Genomic DNA, 23,630 nt, shown 5'->3' with positions numbered 1-23,630 from the left:
ACACTGCATTAATACAGGAATCAGAAAAGAAACTTGACCAATTTTCCTTACCTCTTAGATAACCGTAGGAAGCAAAAGCTAATGATGGCTGGAATGATCAAGTATAAATACATGTACACAGAAAAAAAAATAATGTTTTGAGTAGGTTTTTAAAGTAGCTGTGGGTTGATTGGTTTGATTTGAGATGGTAATTTAAACAACTTTAGACAGCTCTCTGAACATACTAGCATAGCTACTGACTCCTGGAAATCCTGACAGTTGAGTCAAAGAGAAGACCTACCTGTGATGAGGTTGTACTAACAAAGAGAAACTGTATCTTTTTTCCCCACCCTTCTTTCCTCATTCTTCTAAGCAGACTGGTTTCAGTGAATTACCTCTGTTCACACCACTGCAGTGAGGGGTGAATCCAGTTTGCACTTTGAATAAGAGAAGATGTTGCATGCTTCCTAGCAAAGTGCTGCCTTTACTTTTTAAGTTCTGTTTTCCTTAATGGAGAATGATCAGCAATAAGAACTGAAAACAACCTCATTTTAGCATTAGCTGAAGTGATGAAAAATTGTCATTCTTTACTCAATGATATGATATTCCTGTAAATTTCAAAGGGAATTAGAATGAAAGCATAAGTAATTGTTGAGTTTATGACTGCTTTTGAAATATCAGTGACAAGTATTTTATTCCCCCACCAGGTGTTAAAATCTTGCTGTAAAGTATTTTTTAATTTTTGAAAAAGACAGGAGTAGTTATTATTTGCCATTATTTCAAATGTATTGTTCAGTACATACATTTTTCATGTTATATCTCTGGAAATAGAATGGAATTGTATATAAATTGACTTCCACCATAATTTTTGTTTGTTGACAGAGATACACTGTCAGTTTTTGAAGCTAAATTCAGCAGTTTCCTTCATATGTTAGCCTTATATTTATTTACACTATTAATAATGTGCTTTTCATACATGTATTCTATTTTCTTTTGGAATTATACCTTAAAATTGAGCTACTATCATTTAGAAGAATATCAAAAAGAAATTGGCAAGAGTTTCATTGAAGTGGATAAAGTTGGCAGTAATAATCAGGTTTTTTGCAAGGCATTGGTAAGAGAACTGATATATCTGCATTAAGAGAATCCTAAGTTTTCCACAGCTTTGTTTTGAACTGTTGTGAGCTTTCAAACTTCAAGCCAGACCTCACTCCACACTTCCTAGCAACATAGATAACATTGAATTTTGCCATGCACTGGGTTTGTCTGGAATGGAGTTAATTTTCTTCATGGCAACCTGTATGGTGCTGTGTTTTGAATTTGCAACTAAAGCAGTGTTGATAACACACCAATCTTTTAGCTATTGCTGAGCAGTGCTTGCACAGCATCAAGGCCTTTTCTTTTTTCCACTCTCCCTCCCTTAAAGGGAGTAGGCTGGGAGTGGGAAAAAAGCTGGGAGCAGACATGGCCAGGAGAGCTGACCCAAGCGATGTGCCGTACCATATGACATTGTGCTCAGTCATAAAAGCTCAAGGAAAGAAGGACGAAGGGAGAACTTTTTTTGGTTATGGCTTTCATCTTCCCAAATAGCCATTACACATGCTAAGGCCCTGCTTTCCAACAATTGGCTGGACATCTGCCTGCCAAAGACAAATAGTGAATAAATTCTTGTCACGATCTGAGCTAGGCAGACCAGGAAGGGATTGTGGTGAATTCAGAATTCCCTCTGGCTAAATTAAGGTGAAACACCACCAAATGATCAGTTAAACATTTTATTCATGGCAGAAGCAAACTGAAGTTGGAAGGCATTAACAATAGGTAGCAGGGTTTCTCTCAACAGGAATTGGCATGGAACTACCTCAGTAAACCATGTAACCCATGGTAACCATGTACATCAATTCAGGGAATAAGGAAAGCCCTCTCATTGAGTCATGAGGTTCAGAGCAGACCCCCTTGCTTTCTAGACTCCCTCTCAGAGAGGAGCCCAGGTGTGGCTGGATCCGCTTTTAGTCCCAGACTTGGTCAACAGTTTATGTGTAAAGGGGTGAAGTGTAGGGATTATGAAAAAGAGAGAGCAAGACAGAGAGAGAAAAAGGAAGCGAAAAGAGAAAGATTTTACCGGTCCTGGGTCCAGCATTGGTTCAGTCAGCCAAAGGGTCCAGTTCTAGTGGGTTGCACACCGGGGGCTTCAGTTTGTGTCCTTTTATCATCTTGCCCCTCCTTCAGGTGGGCACTTGAACTCATTAGGGTAATTAGGTGTCACGTGCAGTTTGTGCTTTCAGAACCTTTGGGAAATGGATCGGTGGGTTTGGGGGTCGTTTGGGGTGTAACTTCTCCTTCCCTGCAGATGTGACCATTTTTGATCTTTTGCCATACATGGTGATCTGCCCTGCTCAGCATATCAGAACAGCACATCAGAACAGGGTTCTGTGCACCCTCCAGCACGCCTTCCCCATCCTGTTACTGATCAGTGCTGATCAGCTTTTTTTCACCTGTGGTTCCCTGCTATGCAGGGCTCCTTGTTATGCGGACTTAGTCTCTAAGCAGAACTTGCCCCACCACAATGTTTGAGACATTAACTCTTTCAGTCTCTCACAATTCCTTAATTTGCTCTGTTTGTGCACACAGCTTTGCTTCACTTGGTAAACTGTCTTTATCTCAACCCATGAGTTTTTCTCACTTTTGCCCTTCCAATTCTCTCCCCCATTCAGTTGTGAGGGGAGTGAGTGAACAGGTGGGTGGGGGCTTGCCTGCTGACTGGGGTCAATGCCACATATGCCATTAGTCTGATTATAATGGGGGGAAGTAGAAAAGCAAGGCTGCCCATTTAGTCAGTAAGAATTTCAGAGAAGTTTTTGTGAGATCAGTTGTGGGGCCCTGGAAGAAATTAGTAAGGCTTTATTTGGGCTGCAGGCAGGAAAAAGGGAGTGTAAATGTTGTTTTCTGTGGGTTTCTCATGTTAGTGAAGGGTTTTAAGTAAGGAAAGTGGAGGTGGAGAGAAACTAGGGTTGGAGGCTCGGAGTTTAGGGAAGTCAGGGTTTGCAGGTGAGTCAGTGGAAGAAGACACAGGAGTTTGGCCTTGCCACTTACTGAAAGCTTTCTTGTGAGTCCATCAGGAACAACATCAGCAGTGACAGACTTCTGCAAGGAAAAGGCACCAAGTGATTGGGTTACACTCACCACTAAAGGAACTAACTCCCACCTCCTTTAGCACAGGCAAAACAGGCGCTGTCAACAGAAGTAGTTATTTACTTTGCAGATGGCTAGTACTAACCCTGCTCTAGATCGCTTCAGTTTATCCCATTTTGTGAAAATTATTTTTTCTTTAATATTAGGGTCTAAGACTTAGGGAAGCAGAAGAGATAAATAAAACTTGCTTTTTGCCTCTTCCCCTCCCTCAATACTGAGAAATGATTTATCAGAAGAAAAGGTATGCAAACTTACTGCGGTTGTCAGGTAGATTTTGTTTGTGGGGTTTTTTTTGTTGCTGTTTTGGTTTTTTATTACAGCTGCTTTGCATAGATGCATATTGAAAATAGAGAGAAGGAAGTATAATGATGAAAAAAAAACCCACTACCCAAAGCTCAAACAAAGGAAACCCTCTAAACCATGAAAAATTCAGGAGAGTATCATTTCTCTGAGTCAGGCAAATTGAGACTTGAATGTACATAACCCACAGACAAATAAAAGTTCTGAACCAAGCTATAAGGTGTTCCACCATAGTTGTCCTCATTTTTAAAATGGGACAAAATCATGAAAGCTTTGGTTTCATCCATACAAGTTTTGATAAAGCTATCTTTTTTCCAAAGTATTTTTACCTGAATTATATGAATTTATATAATTTTAGCATTTTTAGCAGCAAGTGCAATTTGCAACATTCAAAAAAGGTAATGATCCACATTTCTAGCAAGATGCTAATGAGGAACACTGCCAGGGAAAGAAAGAAAAAAAAAAAAAAGAATTTTAGAGGTAGGTAGGCAGCCTCTTGTGAGCATGTATTGAATTGACTAGATTTCAGTTAAAATTCTGCAGATATTATTTCTGGGTTTGCCTTTTTGTCCTATTCCCTTGGTGATACTTTTTACAGTAGGCAGATATGCATACTCACAGTGCATTGAAATAAGCTTGTAATCTGCCTTCCAAAATACATACTCTACTGTATGTTTCAGATGGTAGGCACCACTTCTTTTGTAAAGCCTATGAAAACTATCAGCAAATCCAAATGTGGCTTGACATAAAATAAATTTAAATCTCATGAAAATTTAGGCCTGCACTACTCTGAATGTCATCTCTGTATACACAGCACATTCTTGGCCAGACACACAGCAAAGATCCAGGTTGCCTAATTTAGCTGCTTCATGCATAAATCATAGGTGGTTGGCTCTGGCACACTCATTAGAAGTATCCAAGTTAAGGTCTCTCCATGCAGTTCAAGCTTGCATGGGTCTAAAACTGTCCTGGCCATATTGGCTAGACATGAGCTCTTTCTTGATATTACAGAGCTGTTAGCAAAGAGTTCAACCTAATGTACTTTACCTTTCGTTGGAACTTCCTTAATCAGAAAGACCACTCATCATAACTCACAGCAAGAGGACACACAGATTAATGCAAAACAAGCAAATGGTCCTCTGGAAGGACCTACTGCCTTATTTTATGATTTAGTTATTTAATTCTGCACTGAAGTAATTTTGTTTGGGAGAGATTTCATTCCACTTTCCTGCATGTAGTACTTGTCTTTAGTCCTCATTGAATTTTATCTTATTGATTTCAGTCTGTTTCTCTGCTCTATCAAGAACATTGTGAATTCTAATCCTGTCCTCCAAAGTGCTTGCAAACATTCCCATTGGATTTTATAAAGAAACACTTTATTCCGTAATGAAAAGCATTAATGGAGATATTGACCACTATCTTGACCAGTACAGACCACTGCAAAACTCCCCTAATGCAGTTTAAGAGTAAGTAATGAATCAGTAAAGTCAGTCTCAGGAAAGAGGAAAGTAATGATTCCTAAGATATCACATCTACAGCTTTCCCCACTCTTGACCAAGTCAGTTCTCAGACTGTGAAAAGGAAAAAAGAAAAAAAAAATTATACCGGTTTGACTTGATTTCTTCCTAATAAATTCACGCCGGCCATTTCTTAACACCTTGTGTTTCTATCCAATCCAATCAAATTCTGCTCTTTTAGAATTGATTCAACAACTAAGCTCACACTTTGCTTATAGCACCTCTTTAATCCAAGTAACTTCACAGGAAATAGTGATATGTTCAAGTCATTTTTTTCATCAGGCATTTATTTCTGGAAATTGCAACTGGGTATGTTATGTTATTTTTTCCACTATTTTTAAGATTTAGAAGTGACAGAAACTATTAGCACAGCTACCCATTTCTAGACTTGCATCTTAAGCATGTACTGTGTATCCTTTGTTTGACTACATTAATTTTCATTGGTTAGAGTACAATTTTTTTTTTTTTTTTAACTAAAAAAAAGAGAGAGAGACAGGGGTGAGTTTATTTTCAAGTTCTTGAAACTGTAGCCTACTGAATTCCTCTCATAGAAACAGCCTTCACTGACACATCTCTAGCCTGTTACTTGGCAACCTTGACACATTAGGTATTAGCTGCCATCGATGTCACTTTCTCACCTCAAAAAAAAAAAAAAAAAAAAGACAGAAAAAAAGCAGAAGCTTTAAGAAGGACAAACCAAAGCTGGGCTCTGTCTTTCCAAACCAGTGAAACATTTTCTTTTTTGACAGCTCGTTCTGTCGAAGTCTATACTATTAACAATTATTCAAAACAGAGGAATATACCTCTGACATCAAGTCTATAAATAGAGAACTAGCTACTAGCAGACCCGATAGAGCTTTATACTTCATGTTGTTATTAACGTCCAGTAAGTTCTTTTTACTGTTGTCTTTTTCTGAGCCTTCTTTTTCTTTGGAAGGACAAAAGAAAAAGAGAAATCTCTGGAGGCTATCTCTATCATATCGGTATGAAGAGCAGACCATATATTCAAATTCAAATAAGTATCATAACATCTAAAAGACAAGGCTATATCTTTTATGTAATAAGTCTGAATTCTTAATGAGAATAATGAGTATTTTCTGTGTAAAGGGCCAGAAAGATACTGAAATGTTTTATTCATTTAAATGAGCAAATATACAGGCTATTGTATCTTTGATCCACCCCAGGGATGGATCAAATACCAGTAGTCTTTTTAAGTGCAATATGTCCCTGCAAAAAATGTGAGAGATTCAGTCTCTAAACCATAAGAGGGAGTAAAAACCTCACTATAAATCTAATCATCAGATGAGGCACATCTGATTGAAGAAGACATCTGAAGAGAGGCAAATCATCAGCTTTAGTTTAAAATAAAAGATTTGCTTATTACATTCAGACACAAAATACATTATGGAAACCTCTTGCTTTGATTTGCTAAGAACCCTTTACTTTTGTTATAGATTCCAGTCTCACCACAAAATATTTCATATATCCATTTTCTTGACATTTGCACAAAATATATATGTCACCTTCTTTTCCTTATCTCTCACATTTGCTGACTTTCAGTAAAAGCAGATGAATTAAACTTTGCAGAATGAACACAAGACAGGACCTTTAGTTCAGCCTCAGTTACACTGTTTAAAGAGTTGCTGTAGCTAGAATGATTATTAACCTCTGTAGTGATTCAAATAAATGATATTATTATTTGAAGATACCTAAGGACTTCAACACATGCTGAAGCTCTAATTTATGTAATCTATTGCCTGGCAATTTACAGCTTCTTCTCGCCATCCTAAGGACCTCAAAGGTGGGCTTCCTTTTTTTTTTTTTTTTTTCCTGGCACTAGAGACATTTAGGAAACCTTTCTTTCAACCTTCAGGAGCTGGACTACAGGAAAGTATTTAATAACTTAAATCTTCGTGTTTGATTTTCTTTATCCTATCAAGACTCTAATGATGCTTTGACTTGATATATACTGTATGCGCCTAGAAGAAGGTGGCATAGAGAGAGCTCATGATTACTGCTGCTTTCCTCACCCCCTCACTGGTGCAGCTGTGTGACCTGCTGTAGCTCAGAGAATCCCACTGGCATTTCTGGCAGTTTTATGAATCTCCCTGAATCTTAGAATTGAATCGTGAAATGGCAATTGGTCTGGAGATGAGACTTATGACTGCAAAAGCAAATGTACTAAAGGGTATAGGAAAAGGCTATGATGCAAATTTTCAAATAATGGTGGTATTCTGTGCAGAAACAATTAACAATTGTGAGGCTTAGAAGAAATATAATGGCAGAAGAAAATGTGAGAATATTGAAACATTCAAATAGAAGCTTTTATGCACTAAATTAATGCTAAATTGGACCCAGAAGAGGATACTGCCACTGAGAGGGAGAACAAAGTTGTGTAATTTGTGCATAGTCAAAGAAGAGATGGAAACCCAAATACATGGGAAATGATTAAACAGAAAGATCTAGAACTAGCACAAGTACAAAACTTCTCATAGCAAGAATTCAAGACCAGTAAGGGGTGTTGTGTTCAAGTGATACAATAGAATTTTTTTTGCTTATGGCAAAGAACGTTAGTTTGCCAGGATCCGACCCTTTACTTCATTATCTGCTGAGCTAAGCAAGACAACTGGTTTACTTTAACCTGCCATCCATTGTAGCATTGAAAAAATAGGTACAAAATCTACCACCAACGAAGCTTTGGTGGATGAAAAAATGCATGGTACAGTAATGTTGGCAGTGTTAACAGATGGCATAATATTGCTAACATATGTGATATGGAAGCATAAAGCAATGCCAAAGGAATAGCTGCCTAGTGGAAAAATTGTGAGGTGTCAAAACCAAGGATGGATGTCTACAGATTTAATGAAGGATTGGCTGAACATCATTTTGATCAGGAGAACAAGTGTGGTGTTAACAAAAAGAAGAATGCTTGTCCTAGATGCATTCAAAGGTCATCTAACGCCAGCTGTGAAGAATACTGCCAAGAAAATGAATATTGATCTTGTGGTTATATCAAGAGGAATGACATCAAAGTGCTCTATGTGTTAGTGAACATGCCCTTTAAAGACCATTTGCAGTCTTCAAACTCAGAATGACTATTGGCAGGGATCATGCTCTAGCTTCTACAGGAAAAATATGGAGTAGTGCAAAACTGCCCTGTCATTATATTAAGAGACCATCAGATCAGATAAATCCAGAACTTGTATCTAATGTTTTTAAGAAATACTGTATTTTAGATTCCATGGATGGAACAAAAGTTTATAAGTACAAAGAAGAAACTGAAAATAGTGAAGACATTAAAAGTGAAGAATAGATTGAACATGGTGAAGAGAATGACAGAAATGTTGGAGTGTAAAAACTGAAAAGCAATATTAGTACAGCAGATGAGAAGAATACAGGTTAACTTCAGGCAAACTGTTAGTGTAAATATTTTTATATCAATTATAGGTATGCAGTAAGAACCTTTCTGAGTATAAAATTCATTTGAGGGTCAGTTTAAATTCAGAGGGCTCTTTCTTTCTGGTTGTCACAGTACACTTATTTTTTGGTGGGTGAAATAGAGTAAGATGCTTCTGCCCTCTGTCACTTGTACCTGCTCCTGGTGCAGCAGTTGTGGTGCTGTGACTTGTGCTGATATAACAGTCTGAACTGAATCACTATAATGAACTGGGTTATAAAACCAACAGAAAGAAAACCAAATGTTTTTGATGTCAAATTTACAATCAGATATGTCACCATAATTGTGGCAGCCTTGGGAAGCAATGGAAAGAATGGATAGCTTGGATCAAAGGAAAGGTCTTCGTGAGCCAGTTTTATTACCAGAGAAACATTACATATCCATGTTCTCATTCAGTACTACTTTATTTATTTATTTATTTATTTATCATATTCTAATCACAGTTTCAAGTTACACATAAAACACTGATTACTTACCTCACCAAAATTTTCCACCCCACATTTTTCATGGTCAATTGCAATATATGTGTTGAGAGATCATTCTCTCCAACTCGGAACTCATTGCAGGCATCATCATTCAACCCAGAATGCAAGAGTGACACTGATGCACGACTGGATGCATGTCTGCATGAGAACAGAACAGCGGACAGAAATATCAGACCCAAAGTAAATAGTGGAAAGGCCTAAGATAGGTGAAACAGGGGAAGTAAATATAGCAGAGTCAATGTGTTCTAGTTACCTTATTAGATAACTTATTTAGGATTTCAGTTTTCTTTTAGAACATTAACTATATTCCAAATCTTTAATTTTTTTTTTGTCCTAAGGGGCAGTGAGATTCATTCAGCCCTGCTGACCTAACCCCAGAAATGCAGATCTGGCATCACTAAGCCTCAATAAACAGAATCTGTCAGTTCCTGCAGTACTGAACCATAGCTTGAGCAATGGTTCAGCCATATCATGATGCTGCTACCTATAGCCCCATAGAATACCTACTTGAGAAGTAGGATAAGCCATTCATTAACCAGCCACTAAGGTTAGGGTTTGTGCTAGTAGGAATGAACAGCTTTTGCTTCAGTTTCTTGTAGGTAAGAACTAATGACCTGGAATACAAGCTTAATTAAGGGTTAAGTTAAAGAGCTGCAGGAGCTAATAGGATAAGTCTAGTCTTTATTCTTGTAAGGACCACAGTAGTCTATCTGAACACTGGTAGTTATTTGTAAACAATACTTATATTCTGTTGTGGGGGATTGAAAAGTCAATATACCCTAAATTATTTTTAACAGTTTTGATTTGTGTTATTTTGTGGCCTGAAGTTTCATTTTAGAAGAACTATAAAATTAAAATGTTTTACCCTTACAAATGTTTCTTCCTAATAAGAACCTAACCAGTTTAAATAGGAATTAAAATAATAATTTTTAAATCCCCAGTTTGACATAAAATTTGCTTTGACCAGACAGATGACAGCTATGATATTCTTTGCACATCCCTTTTAGTTTAATAAAAGCGTTCACAGCAAATAATCAAATTAATCCATGTTCTTCCAAAGCACACCATCTGTCGAAGTTTTATACTAACATAATAGAAATAGTTCACTAAAATATCTGGGTTTAAGAGAAAGATTTATCTCCCTCCTAGACAAAATGATTCATGAATGGACTAGAGATACATTTTTGCTTTTTGGCAAAAATAGTCACAGTGCTGGTTTGATCTGAAAAGCTTTGAATTTAGGCTCATGGGCTAGAACTCTGAGTATTTTACGCTTATTCACTCATCTTGCTTGAAATTCAAACTAAAGCAGTCATCTCCTTTCCATCTTGCAATAACTCTTGCTTGTGTTTGGGTCCCTGAGAGGGATAATCCTGTTTATATTTTTGTTCTTTTCTCATCTTTCCATTTTCAAATCAATTTTTTTAATTCATGAATATGACAAGAAAAGGAAACCTTTGTTTCTGTTATGGCTCTGATCCAACTTAAGGAAAATCTTTTTCAGTTTATATTAAATGGATTCGTTACTATACAGTACAATTAATGCAACAGTTCTATGAAAGTGACTAGATGAGAGAAGATAAGGGGACAGATAGGCTTTAGCGTAAAGCTTTGAAGTTATCAGTGACTAAAAATTAATTATCTCATACTAATTAGGACAAAGTGTGGTAATTCAAATGAACAAGCTCTTTAGAGAACTAGTCAACTGAAACACTCACCATGGAAAGCCTTACTCCCTCCTACTCCAAAAAAGAAAGTGTGGATTGGGATGAGAACAGGGTGATCAAAAGCTGTATGAGCAGCCTGGAAAAAGAGAACATAGGGAGATTATGAAAGAGATCTTCAAGATAACAAGATTTTTGGAATGAAAAGGGCGGATAGAAATAAAATTGTCACAACTCTGCAAAGATCACACTTGTAAGATTCAGGGAAACTCATAAGACTGCTTGTCAGTAGGAGCAAGGTTAAAAACAGAAAAAGATGTCTTTTCTTGCAACAGATTTTTGCTAAAGTATGTTCTGGATTTAAGAGGTTTAGGGGGGCTCAGGGAAACTGCAGAAAAGATAGAAGGGGTAAGCCACTGTGGGTTGCTAAATAGACCTACCATACTTGGGCTGGGGAATCCTTTCACATGAAAATTGTTTGATGTTCAGAGGATATTGCAGGGGCATGTTTGCCCTTTTCCTAGTCTTCCCTAGACATTTGCTTAGGTTCACTGTCGTAGAAATAATGTTGGGTTAGATTGACTCTTGGTCTTGGCCAGTGAAACCATTCTCAAATTCTTGTGCCTGATCAAAGCCTACCAAAGCCATTAACTTTGATGGACTGTGGATCATATGGGTAAAATGCTGCACTGGCAAAAAGGTGTATCGATCCTTCAATGGATGGGCATCCTTAAGCTTGTGCTCAATTATGTACCTAAGTATTCTCATCAAAATGTTTATGAAACAGCAGAACTACTCTTAACCTAGACAAAGTTGTCTGCGAGGATTCCTTGCTACATGATAAGGACTATGCAATGGCCATAGTTTTGCACTGGGATATGAACTGTGATTAGACCCACAGGAAATCAGAACCATCATCACTTCTGGTATATTTGTCACCATGCAATCACTATGCTCTGGCATATTGCCCAATTATTACAAGGAACACCTGGATTCACATCATTTGTTGTTGTACCTGACAACACTTATCAGATCACAGCTAGTAATAAGGCCAGGGTTCCACTGCTAAAGGAAGAAAAAATGATCATTAAGGCAAAGGAGTGGTTCTGCCAGGCTATGGAAAGGTCCAGGCTTCCACTAACCCTGCAGTGAACTGCAGGCACTACCTAGCATGAACAGACAGAATTTTTGTTTTCCAAAGCCTTATCCTTCCTGCCCAGCCCTACTGATTCATGAAAGCACACAGGCACCTGGGATAACTGTCAGTTAAACCCTAAGATTAGTTTCATACTTAAAGATGGGCTGAAGTGCTTTTCTGGACCTGGGCCAGATGCTCAGCATCTTCCAGGATCAAGTTCATATTTACGAGTGCTTCATAAGTGAAGAAAATCATAAAATTGAATGGTTTTCTTCCCATAAAAGGGAAATATAAAGCACTCACTGCAAAGTAACCATGTGTTAAGTACTCATAGAGCATTTTTTCCTTTGTTAGTTAAGCAAAAATTTCATCTGGGTGGGGCATTTCCTGGCAGCTGAAGTTCAGGTGAGAGTCATGAGTTTAATTGCCACTTAAATCTAGGGCATCTCATTGAACAAACAGGTGGAGCATATCCATTTTGAATGTATGCAAACAGCTTTATTTATCATAGATATGAGAATGAGTTTTCTGATTGATTAGTTCCTTTTCATTCCAAGCAGGTTGTGGCCAATTGCAGTAACTGCAGGTTTTCTGCATTGAATGTTAACACAGTTTACACAGAAAACCAATTCAAGAGAACACTTAGGGTTTTAAAATCTGTACTAACGTGAAAGAAAAAAACCCAACCAAGCAAGCATAGGCCATTTATAACTCTTGGAAATGGGAGTTATCAATTGAAATATGTGGCTGAATAGGAAAAAAATCTATTTAAGTCTGACCAGAATCACTAGTTTTAAACAAGCAGCCATTTCTAGGCTGACACTTTGTATGATATAAGGGTTAGCTAGGAACCAGCTATTAAAGTACATTAAATCAGTTACCAAGCTACATTCTATGATCTGGAAAACAACTCAGTGTTTTATATCTTTGTTTCTAACATACAGAGAAAGGAAGAATGCATTTGTGAAATGCATTCAATTTTATTCTAATAAGTGGTTAGTGATTAAGAAAGCTTTCTTTCCTCTGAATCAGCTGCTAGTACAAAGAATATCTCATGTAAACAGCTCTCAGAGACAACATATTAGTTCATTGCATTTTCAGAGGTTTAGATGAGGTGGTAGGAGATAATATGCAATTTATTTCACCTACTTCTGTGTGTAATAGCAAGGCTGGAAAGAACTTTGGAGTTAAGTAAATAGCTGTAAACTGGATGGAAGTTTTCATCCTTTTAGGATTAGTTTATACTTTTGATTCTCAGTTATCAAATCCCTTGATACCACTACCAGTGTGTTAATATGTGAAAAGATGTAAGCTGCCCCTTAACTGTTTGTTTTGGTGTTGTCATGCTTTGTGACATGTATTACTTTACTCATGTCACCTACACCAGTGAACCAGATAAAAAATTGCAGACCAGCCTACTAAAGACTGTGTCTGATGTTAATTTATTTTTTCTGAATAAAGTAAAACAAATTTGCAAAATTTTTTACTACAGTCTACAATTTTTTTCTTCTGCATAAAGATTTTTTTTTCTTTTTTTGCTATATCCAATATTTCTTCAAGAATAATTTTAGGGCTACAAATGGGAGGACGCAATGCTTGTTCATATGACACAAGAGTATTAAAGGGATGCTATTTTTTGAAAGGAAAGTGATATTCAATTTATGACCTTCAGGTCATTTTGAGTGGTTAAATCTGCACTGGGTTTGTTTTGAAGACAATGTTAGCCATAAGTACCGACGTCTGATCTAATGTCTAAACCACAGAGAGAAGGAAATGAGTAACTTAAAGAGGAAGGGCAAGGCTGTGGTTAAAAGCAGGACAGGGTGTGGTAGAAAACTCAGGTACTGCAACCCAGAAGGCCAAGTCAAGAGCATGGTTAGAGGTCAGACAGATGGTCAGCTAAATGGGGAATCACAGCATTGAGGGGGCTCTTAGAAGATTAAGTAAAAAGGAAGCAGGGGAATGTAAACTGATTTTGAGCATAAATAACCTCTGGAAGGGTATGAAGCATGGAGAGCAAATGGTATGGGACGGGAGTATCAGTGAAGATCTCAACCAAAGGACTGTTCTCCAGCCTGCTCTATAGCTTCCAAAGAGTCCTTGCCAAGGCATCAATTTAGGAAGTTTGCCTTGGAATGGGGTTGATTTCCATGTGTGAAAAGAAAAAGTCAATGATGGATGCTTTCCAGACAGTAAAAGTATTTTTAAATACGTGATATGCACATACCAAAAAAAAGATGCTGATCTGGTCTATTTATTTCAAGTAACAATGGCTATCAACCGTCACTGTGGTAGGCAGAACATAACTTAATGCAGCCTGAAAAAGTATTCTAACTTACATCTACTTAGAATATAACCACACTTCATAACTGTGTACCAGGAAACATAATAATAGAATTAGAGGAGTATTTTAGATGGCTGGTCACAGTGATAGTCTTGAGTTACTGGAAGAAAACATATTCTTATTTACAGAGTACCATGTCTTTGAGATGAGCTTTAAAATTACCTTCACTCCATTCTCTGTCCTCCCTGAAGAGTGAATTAAATTAGTTTTGTGGTATATTTTAATAGGATTTGTTTCTCAGTAAGGTCTTTTTCATCAGAGCCTATATTTGAAGGTGACCATGGCAGATTTCAATGAGGAGATATAAAAACAGATCAAGAGGAGCTATTCTTAGGACACAGTGACAAAAACATTTTTTTTTAAAGAAAGAGATAAACAAATCTGGATATTAATTTAATACAAAAAAAGAAAGTTGAAATCTTAGAAAACATTTGAGCAGATGCAAGCTTGAAAATCTGTTTCACATTTTTCACTTTAAAGCATCTGCATTCATTAAGGTAATTGCTAATTTTTCATTTAAAAACCCCCCACATTGAGATCTTTAAAACTATTACTACTCTTTGGGACATAAATCTCTCCTCCAGAAAACTGAATATTTATTTCATTATTTATTGAAAAATAAAGAAGGAGTAATGAGAGCTATTTGTGTCTCTAAGTTTTTAATTTTAGCTTAAAAAAAGAAAATTTAAAACATTATATAGGTTACAACAATAGGTTAATAGTCTCTGTTGGTGTTCTATATGAATGCACAACACAAGAAACAATTCGAAATGAGTAAAAATATGCATGATTAAAGCCAGCTATTACTGAAGGCCAGAAATGGTATTTTAAACAATAGGTAAGCTTAGAGAGGGTTTTACTGATACCATATTTAAAGAATGGTTTCCACAGAATGAGACTGGGATAAAGATGCTCCCTTGGCATTGTAGGGCCATTTGACGAAAATATCTTTTGGTGTCTAAAGCTAGGCTATTTAAAACAGCATCACTTTCATAAAGAAAAGCTGAATTATCTCGTGTCTTCACACTAATGGACTAAACCTGATATAAGACAGGCCCTCCAAAGCTTAAAAGTAACTGGTGAAAACCACTGGGTAGAAAAGTTAACAGTGGAAATATGGGACAGAAAAATTCAATTCTGCAAAAAGTATTTCACCTCACAGTAAAGTTTTATACATCTTGCTTCTTTTAGAGGACTTGGCCTAAGGTGTTAGCTTATGTTAGCTATCTAAAAACTAAGTGTCTCATCTAAGACCCTGTTCCCCTAGAACACAGGAGAAAAATGAGCTGGTGAAAAATGTAACACCAATATGAGCTAAAATCTACTTTAAGACAAGAAATATCCCATCTTAGTCCTTCCTCACTCCTAACTTCTGAAGGTGCTACAGGTTGTTACAACTTCTGTCATGTTACAAAATTGAATATAAAATTGTCAATGTTCAAATTGCCTTTGGTTACCTGTATCAGTTTCCAATGAGATGAAATATTCTGGCTGATCAGTTGAGGTGACTAGAAATGGCTTTTTAAAATAACATTTAACACGATTTGATTTACAATCAATATCAATATCTTATAAGATTTCAAAATTGATGACTTGATCAAATATTCATGTGTTATTTCAAGTCAATCTAATCACTGTTTTAACCCCTTGTACTTTCAAGTCTTATTTTTATCACATACTGTTTGTAGGGAGGGTGCGTGTCAGCCGTAATCAGCTGTGGCATGCAAAATGAAGGTGGCAGAACTGTACTCAGATAAAGCCTCAGAAATGCCTTTTGGCTGGCTCATACAGGTGACTTCGCGCCTCTCCACGGAGGAGCATTTCACTCAAAGTCATCCCTGTGCCTACATGATATTACACTGCAACTTGCATCATCTGTATGTATACATCACAGAATAAGACTATTTTTTAATTTGGCTCAATGCTCAGAATTTAAGTTCTTTTCATCAAGAATAGCTGGTTTTTTCCTGTTACAAACATTTCTGGTAATGGGCCTTTTGAAGATTTTTAACTTACTCTGCTTCATCAGTGACAGCATAGCAGTCTTGTAATGGGGAAAATTTAAGCTGACCATGACCTTTTTTTAATGCTATAGATTAAGGTTCAAGTCTCTACTAGGTTTCAAGCATCTATTGTCTCTTTCTGTTGCATTAGTATGTAATTCTTTTCTCCAAAATTTATCCTTCTTTAAAGCTTGCCCTTATAGTTTCATTTACAAGAGCATTAGGTACTTGCAGGTCTACTTACCTTCTTGTATTTTAGACACTTCTCAGGAGTCACTTATCTCTATTGACTGTCTAGGTTAACTAACTTAAGACAAGATGCTTAACTTTTAGATGGTTGACCTTTCTTAACCTCTTTTTCTGGAAAGGTCAAGCTTTCTTTTTTTCTTTCTCTTTCTTTTTCCAATCATCTATGCACTTTTCCCACTTCTTTTAAAGATTCATTTCTCTGCAAGCTCTTTTGGCTGCAGTGTTCTTGATAATTGATTATCTCAAAAAGAGTTGAGGGGCTTTATTTCCTGCTGCTTTCCTGCCACATATTTGGCATATGTTACCTTTTTCTTTTGCAGCATTGCATTTAACATCTGTCTAAAGAAATATAACCAAGTGCTAGAAGACAAAGAACACGAAGATTTGTGAGAATGTTTTTTCTTATAATAGTATTACAGTGGAGTTGGATGGATATTACTTTTAATGATAAATTATTTTGAGAGGAGTTTTTATTATCTCATTTTTCTAGAACTTTCACCTGAATTTTATATATGGAGAACTCTTAAAATAACCTAGCTCTTTCAATAATGGAAGTCTGCTAAAAGATGTAAAAGATAATGTTTGTTGAGGAATAAGGTAGGGACACATTTGAACCATACCAATATTAACATATACATATCTATGTGTTGCTTTAATGAAAAGTTCCCATGCTTGTTTAGTTTTAGTACTCAGAATTTTTAGGCAAATAAAGTAATTTTTAAAAGCATTATTTTTAATATTTTTTACTGTTTCAAACATCTGCTTCTGGTTATGCTTATTCTTACTATAACTACAACTATATGCTTCACAAATCATGTTAAAAAAAGACAAAATATGTATGATAAAATTAAAAATCTGTCAAAACAAGAACAAAAGTCACTAAACTTGATATCTCATTTCTAAGGCTCCGTAAAGCAATTTCCTTTTACTGCTTGACAATTGTCAGTTCCATGTTTCTTTTTAGACTACAGTAGAGGGGTTATGGAAATTACAATGCCTATAAATATAACAACAAATATTGTTTATATTATCAGTAGTCTGCATCATCACCCATTTGTAGGGCTGTTCAACTGTGATATGTAAGAATGAAAACAGAATCTTAGTGCAATTAAAAAGTCATTATTTTCTGTGGAATTTCACCTAATATGTTTTTACTTGGACTAAATTTTTGGAAGATTTCAGCAAAATTAATTCAGTCATTGTTAGGTAGAGAAAGGTAAGCTTTAATGGTGCTAAGAAATTCTAGGAATTTCTCTGATGAATTGAATCATTGTGTTATAAGAAAGATATCTGGTAATTGATAGGGTTTGGTCAGGAATATCATGAGGTCTCCTCATTACAGAGGAGAGGAAAGGCTAAGATAGAAATTATAATGGCAACTGAGATGGCTGGTATTAATTCAACTGTGAGACAGATGGATCCACGAGGAGGGGAAGCATAAAGACTCACAGGTCCCACAGACACCGACAGTGAATAAAGAACAGTGACCAAATGAACAAGACCATGGGCTAAACAGCCAGGGGAAGCCCTGGCATGAGTAGGGTTGCTTTCAGGTTGCATAAACAGAGAAGAGAGAAACTGATTTGATGAGACATAGGAAGCAACAAGAAATTATTCTGTCTAAGCAAGGAAGGAAGAGTCCAGCAGGGAAACACTAGTAAAGAGAGGTGATCAAGCAAGAAGGTTGAGGAGGTGAGAGAATTAATGGGGACTGGGCAAACTGGATCTGGAATGAGCAGCCTGAAGAAATGAACCCTATAATCCATATCTGTATTAGGTAAGATTATAATAAATAATACATAGAATAACAAAGGGTCTTTGTGCATTTTTTGGCAGTGTCTGACAAGTGCTACTCATTTGGAAAAAGGAATGGACTCTGCTGGAAGTTTTAACATCGGGTAACTGTAGAGTGCGACTAGGATGAGGGTGAGGGTGGGGTGAAAGGCAGAGTGGGACGGACTGAAGGGTAGGAAGAGAGTTCTGTGTTTGGTCAAAGTGTTCATCAGAGCTAGTGTTTTTGAAACACTGCAACAGGAGAATAATAGCCATCAGAGAAAATGAGTAGACCAAATATTTTTTTTTTTCTTTTTTAAGACAGGCTTTAGTAATACATAATAAATTAGGAGATGATCAAGATGGAGGAAAAAAAAAAAAAAACAAACCGAAACAACCAGAAAACTACAGCTCTTAAGTGTCTTAGGCTTAAGCGTCTGATTTTCTGTCAAGCAATGCAGTTGCACGAGTGCCACCTCATAGCTCACCAGCAAATTCCAGAATCTCCTTACTTTGAAACAATGTTCTGAAAGCCCATCTAATAAAGTGTTACAATGTTTTTATATGAGCAGCATTTAAAGCAGATATATTTCTCCAATACTAATATTACCCAGAATTGACTCGGTATTGTGCTGAAATCTAGGAAGACGTAATCTATCTGATGGAGAGCTCGTAATTCAAAGCCTCAGTCCTGTAAACAGCTCTTCTGGGATTTTTCTAGTATAAGTGCTGAGGGGTCTACCGCCTCCTACAATTGTTAAAGAGCATAAGATATATAGTTAGAGATAACCTTCCTAACAGTCATACACCAGTCTAAGCCTCTAATAGAGCTATTCAAGAAGCAGCATATAGTAACTTCAGAAACAGTTGGGTCAGCATGGTTCCTTGGGGAACCATACAGATTTCTGGATGCCCAGAAGAAAAATTGCCACTGATACTAGCTGGCAGTGCTTCAGCAGAGCTAGTCTGAAACAACTCAGCTGTACTCGGCCACAGTAATAGAGTCCATTATCAGTGCTACCAAATGCCACCAAAACCCAAGACTGGCTGACTTTGTCAATTCTGCTAACTAGGTTAGTTTGTGCCTGAGAAACACCAATTTCTTGAAACCAGAAATTAATTTTTATAGTGCAAATAAATGAAATGTAAAGAACTTGACATTAAATGATCAATTCTTTAATATATAGTCATTTTTTTCTGAGGAAGCTGTAATCCATTTTAAGGGAGGAGAAATAAATTTCACCAATGCCATTTTCTCGTCTATGGCAACATTTCCTTTTCTCAGTAGTATTTGTTAAAAAGGAAAAAAAAAAAAAGTGAAGAACAAAACCCATCCTCATCCAAGAACAACAAACCAGCATAGCCCAATGTTCCAAGTGCTTCCTCAAGCCCAGTATGTCATCTTTGGTCAGAAAACAATCAGGCTGTGATCCACCTCAGTAGTTAAAATTGATGTAAATCCCAGAAAAGATTTGATCTCATATAGTACTATAAACCTTGAATCATGCTGAAGTTCAGGAACCTCCAGCTCTAACCTGTAATTCTAAGCTCACATACTGCTTTTTTTTTTCTTTTTTTGGTGTTTTTTTAATCCAGAGAAATAAGTCATTGTTTTGCCTTTGACTGTGGGTGGTTTAAACAAAAGCAGAAGCTAATTCTAAAATAATTTTTTCAGCAGTAGCTGAGAAAATGAACAAAATTTGCCTCCATTTTACTTCTTAGTGTGCACAACACCAAAGATATCTTCAGGTTAGCTGCAACACGGTCGTATGCTCCTGGTTGCTCCATGCCACTGCAACCTCAGCCTAGCCCAGATAAGTGGCACCTGCCTGTGGAGCACTATGAGCAGCCTGCACCTGGAGAGGGGGCTCTCCGTCTGGGGTGAAACAGGTGGGGACCCACACCTCAGGTGAGCATGTGGGACTTCGGGGAGGGGGGGCTTCCTCACCCACGTGCAGATCCATGGGATGCAGAGAGCAGCAAAGGCACATGAAAAGTGGGAGCACCCATATCTCCCTCCAGACAGGTGAGCAAATAGGGGAACCCAAAGTCTTGGAAAAAAGGGAGAGTGACTACAACCCTCAGGGCCTATGACAGGGCGAGTATGCGTGTGCACTGGTGGGAACCTGTGCGCGTGCGCGTGCGTGTGCCCATATGCCTGTGCACGTGTATGTGTGTGTGATTAGAACACCTTGGGATTAGTTACGGAACAGTGTTTAGAAATCTGTTGGTGTTTCTCAACATTTTGTAACGGTTTTGTGTTCTGGTTTACCTGTTGCAGTACTGACAGAGAATTTGAATGTATAGTCCACTATTTAATTATATATTGTTAATAAATCAATAAACTGCTTCAATCCTGATTTGGCTTGAGTTGTATTAATTGAGTAGTTTTTCCCTGTGACAGTCACATTCCTGTGATAAAATTGAAAATTCAGTTTAAAAGGCTTCAATATACGGTTTAAATTATTACTTTTCTCTCATGGTAAAAGAAATGGAATGCTGCATCTGTGAAAGGTAGCAGGTGAAGAAAAGTTGATTCAAAGAAAGTTATCAAATAAGACTAACAATTTCTTTGTGGGGAGGCACAAGACATGAGAAAAAAATTGACATAAGGATATGATAAAAAGTATTTCAATTTTTCTTCTATATAAACATGAAACAAACGAAATAGCACAAACCTTTACGGGTTTCCATTATAGTGCAGAAAATCTGTTCTCATATTTGTACTATATTTTTCAATAATTACATATCTTTTGAAAAGGAACCTAGAAAAAGTAATGGCAATGTAAGAGCTATTCATTTACAAAAGTGAGAAATAAGGGCAGTTAGGGTAGAGACTTCTCATGGTGCTGTACCTATATGTTCTGTATAGCCAGGTTCATAATTAAAGTCCATCAAAATACAGGAGATGCCTCAGCTGTCTTTAAAGTGAATAGTACAATTTAGTTGCCAGAAATTCTTTCTTCTTAACCTCTTCCTGACCAATCAAATTGCCTTTTGGGTTTGCTTATTTAAAAATGCCCTGAGTTATTCTGAACCTGTAAAGTTTAATACTCTTACTAATCTGCCGCCTAAGAATGTGCCATACTTTACTGAAATGAGACACTACTGGATCATTCTTCTAGATCTAGTTTTCCTAATGAGGTAAATATGTGATTAGCAAAAAAAAAGCAGACATGCCTATTTTTCTATATGTCACGTTCTTGCCTCTAATGCTTGTTAATTCTTTTTTATATTGAAGACTCCTTTTGAAAGCTATAGGACTAATTTCTTACTAACCAATACCTAAACACACCATAGAAGTAAACTTTGCAATAGTCAAATTCTGCATTAGCTATAGTCAAATTCTGCATCAGGACCGTAACTGGTTTCTATCACAGAGGCACTGATCTGACATGATACCACTAGTGTTCTCAATGGCATAGAATGACCTGATTCTTTTTCCTTAGAAGAGGTTTAGAACTGAAGCAGGGGTGATACACACTGGACTCAGATTAGTTTTTCAAGTTATACGGAAAAACACCAATCCTAGTAGCCTTCAAAGAAACTTCATAATTTTAAGCAAATCAGGAATTGCAGCTATTTACAAAGAAATTCTTATTCTTATTCTTATTATTACTATTACTGTAGGTATCAGAAGTACCAAAAGAAAATTGTCTATAACTTTTTGTTTAGGATCAGCCCTAACAGAGCTGCTAGCAGCCTTGTGCTGCTACCATCACCAAAGTCTCTGCTTGCCATTTGCAGCCAACACAACACCAGGTGACCTAGCTGTTTGACAGATTTGTAGGGAGGACTGATGCAGTATTTGTGCATCCTCAAGAACGATAAGTTTGGGAAGTCTGTGCTACTGAACTACTTAAAACATTGATTTAGTGGTTTTGAACATATATTATGAGTAAGTTGAGGATTTTAATGTACCCACACTAAGGAATAGGTTGTTCAGATTACAGTATTTTCCAAATATTTACTTAAGAAAGTCAATAAGAGGGCAGCTTTTTAAGATTTCCTTTGCCTGAGAGACCACTTCCTAATTATGTCCCTGACTTGAGGCATTTTGGCTTATATTTGCTAAAGTTCTGAAGTGCTGAGTAAAATAAAAATCTAAAGCTTTCATAATCTGCACAAGACGGAAAGAGAAATAAATATGGAAAGGCACCAAAATTAACAGACGGGAGAAATCCGTGCCATAATTCCCCCTCTCCTGGGCTGACTTGTAACTGTTTTCCTTTGATCTCCTTCCTGGGATTTTACTGAGAGAGGGAGGCATTCAGCTTCCTCATTCTAGATGTTACAAATATTTGAAATAGATAGCTATAAAGTAAAACAGCTTAAAAAATTTATAAGCAGATGTCCCGATCCAATGTCGGGGAAGGTTTCGATTTCCCAAGAAATCTCCCAAGAGCAAGATTAAGACACAAACGAGGTCAAATGCCATATACCCAGAAGAGCTTTTATTATCAAAAGTATCAAAAGTGGAAAATAATGGCGATAGGATAGAATGGAAGAAAAGGTAGAAATTTAGCAAGCAAGCAGTCGGGATAGGATTGCTAGGATAGTCACCACCACAGATCCAGTGGTGTCCCGTTGGTCCTCAGGCAAGCAGTCGGTGGTGGGAGTTGCAAGGATGGTCACCACCATGCATCCAGCGGCATCCCGTTAGTCCTCGATCTTCAATTCTTCGGTGGTGGGGAAAAGCCCCCCAGCTTGTCACTACGGGTTTTTATAGGGCATATTTTGATGATGTCATGCGCTGCAGGTTTCATCTATCACACGACCTTCGCGTGATCGACATTAGAAACCAGTGTCTTATCAGCTCCAGCCCCGTTTCCTCCCCTGGATGCCTCAATGGTCTGGTAATCGTCCTTATGGACAGAGGAGTGTCCTGCTTAATCAGGCCATCTTAGAGACAAAGGGCTATAGCAGGTCACAGTTCCTTGAGATGACAGCCGAGTCCCTCACACCTAACAATCTTTGAAAGAAATGGCTCAAGATAACAATTCCATCTCTTACAGCAGATTTGGGAGGGATGTTTCAGTAGAATACAGGAGGTTATGCTGTTTTGTACAAAAAAACCCCAAACAACCACAACAACAGCAGCAATAACAACAACCACCACCACCCAAATGTAAAGTAACTACATGTCCATTTCCTGAGATCTGCAACAAAAAGCCAAGCAACATGTATCACATTGAAAAGTGTTTGACAGATTTGTCAGATTTCACTTAGACTGATCAGAAAATGAATATTGCTGGACATTGCATCACCTTACTAAAGTACTGCCTCTGTTCTACTTTTATACTGGGCAAATAATTTTCATATTGTATAGTTATAACCTGCTGGAGTGATCCCATAGATCAATACAGAACCTTAAGCTAAAGGAAAGTAAAAGCAAACTTCATCTTTTGGAAGGTTTGACACTAACAACAGATGCACTCAGTACCTGAGAGTTAATAAATTAAGACTTCTTTTTTGAAGTGAGCAGTTACAGGCACATTGAGTGCCATTGTTGATTTCAATGTCATTGCATTT

The 23,630-nt window shown here is 37.1% G+C and overlaps 1 long non-coding RNA gene across 1 annotated transcript; it reads right to left on the bottom strand.

Moving 5' to 3' along the window:
* Positions 1-380: 380 nt before the first annotated feature.
* Positions 381-22,400, bottom strand: LOC115347168. The gene is made up of 3 exons (XR_003925397.1): positions 22,258-22,400; positions 3,070-3,120; positions 381-587 (listed from the first exon to the last, which is right to left on the bottom strand). It is a non-coding gene; the product is annotated as an uncharacterized LOC115347168 (long non-coding RNA).
* Positions 22,401-23,630: the final 1,230 nt, after the last annotated feature.

The sequence above is a fragment of the Aquila chrysaetos genome, chromosome 1, assembly GCF_900496995.4.
Source record: "Aquila chrysaetos chrysaetos chromosome 1, bAquChr1.4, whole genome shotgun sequence".
Classification (NCBI taxonomy): Eukaryota; Metazoa; Chordata; class Aves; order Accipitriformes; family Accipitridae; genus Aquila; species Aquila chrysaetos.
This window is presented reverse-complemented; position numbering and strand designations above follow the sequence as displayed.